This window comes from Nematolebias whitei, chromosome 1, assembly GCF_014905685.2.
Source record: "Nematolebias whitei isolate Nwh7 chromosome 1, NemWhi1, whole genome shotgun sequence".
In the NCBI taxonomy this organism is placed as follows: Eukaryota; Metazoa; Chordata; class Actinopteri; order Cyprinodontiformes; family Rivulidae; genus Nematolebias; species Nematolebias whitei.
In genome coordinates, this window is record NC_056498.1 from 68,869,466 (window position 1) to 68,871,451 (window position 1,986).

The window sequence follows — 1,986 nt, forward strand, 5'->3', positions numbered from 1 at the left end:
TGATTTAAGAAGCAGCAGAAAAATGTTAATCAGGTTGCCATGTCTTTGAGACATGTTTGCAAAATACTCATTAGGCTTTGTGGATAAATATAGCTGAGTATCATCAACAATACCATGGATAATGATCTTGTGCTGTTTAATAATTTTACCAATGGAATCATAAAGTAAAAAAAAATGTTTAAGTGTAGAACCCTGAGGAACTTCCATCCATCCATTATCTTTACCCACTTATTCCATTTTGGGTCACGGGGGTTGCTGGTGCCCATGTCCAGCAATCACTATGCGAGGGGCGGGGTACACTAAAAAGACTAAAAAGATATAAATTGATATATTTTAAGCACAAGCAAATTAAAATCTGTTAGTTAATTCTTACTTATTTTAAATGACTGAAAATACCTTATTGTTGTTCCTTAATCCGAAAAATGTGTTCAAGCTTCTGTAGTGAAGTTTTATGATTGTTCATATTAAATGAAGCACTGTGATATAGCAGGATAGGTAACTACACAAGTCTGCCTTATACAGTTGACTTCTGTCTTAGACGATAAGAATATTGTTTGTAACTTCTACCAGATTTTTTTCTGTTTTGGTGTTGTGATCTAACTCACAGACAAATCTACTGTATTTTGTTAAATTGGCTAAACACATGAGATTGATCTTTTCACTTTGAAAATTGTTTGCTTAGAGTGCCTTGTCTGACCCAGGTGGGACTTGAACCCACAATCTCCAGCTCCGGAGGCTGATGCCTTGTCCATTAGGCCACTGGGCCACCTGTGAGTGAGCACCACTCACACTGGTGGAGAGGGAGAATGGTGCTTAAATGGAGACATGAACAGGTGAGAGGCATGAAGGTTGATTGCAGTGACTCAGCAGAGTGGGTGTGGTTAAGTGAGCAGGCAGAGGTGCAGGTTGACAGGAGATGAGATTAATAAACATGAACAGAAACTATGACCAGAAGGGCAGAAAACATGGCATGTCATGAAGGGGCAGAGAAGTGAGCAAATGGGGGGCCAGCGGGGGCCGCTGATCATGACATAACCACTGTAAATTGCATTTGAGTCAGGGTCTCTGTTTTGCTTCTGTCCTTTCATCTGGGCCTACCTGCTATCTTAACATTTGTTTTGATTGTACTCTATGTTTATTCTTAAAGACAAAGACACACAGCGGTATCATGGAACAGTGGTTGAGCTGTCATTTCCAAGGATCATCTCTCAGTGTGGGTTGTTTCCAGGTGGAGTTTATATGGTTTTCTCAGGTCTGTGATGGTTTTGTCTGGATATTTTGGTTTCCTCCTACAGAGATAAAACATGCTCGTTAGTGTTATTGTCAACTCTATAGTGTAGTGTCCCTTGGTGAGAGTGATATTGCGAAAAGTTATTTGTCTTGTTGGTTGATATATTTGTGACAACAATGTGAAGACGAAGGAGATGATCGTGGATTTCATATGGAGCACACATGCCTACATCAGGAGGATCTGCGATGGGAGTAGTCTCCAGTTACAAGTACTTGGGTGTGCACCTGAATAACAACCTCAGCTGGGGCAACAACATCACCAGCCTGATCAGGAAAGCACATCAGACTCTTCTTCCTCAGGTGGCTGAGGTGAGCTGGACTGGGAAGCTCAGTCTTCACCTCCTTCTACAGGTGTGCAGTGGAGAGCATCCTGTGCTCCAGCATCAACGTGTGGCATGGAGGCTGCACAGCTACAGAAAGAAAAGCTTTGCAGAGAGTGGTGAAGGCTGCACAGAAGTCTGTTAGAGTTAGTCTCCCCACCATCACAGACATCTACACCTCCAGATGCAGGAAGAGGGCCACATGCATCATGAAGGAACCTATTCACCCAGCACACACACTTTTTTACCCCACTCCACTCAGACAGAAGGTTGCAGGTGTAGAACCACAAGACTGAGGAACAGCTTCTACCCTGAAGCTTTTAGACTCATAAATCCCTAAACAGTTTAATCACTGTAAAAAAAAAAAGGAAGAAAA

General features: G+C 42.1%; 1 non-coding gene across 1 annotated transcript; it reads right to left on the reverse strand.

Annotated features, from left to right (window-relative positions):
• Positions 1-693: 693 nt before the first annotated feature.
• On the reverse strand, positions 694-766 carry trnar-ccg. Its single transcript has one exon. It is a non-coding gene; the product is annotated as a tRNA-Arg (tRNA).
• Positions 767-1,986: the final 1,220 nt, after the last annotated feature.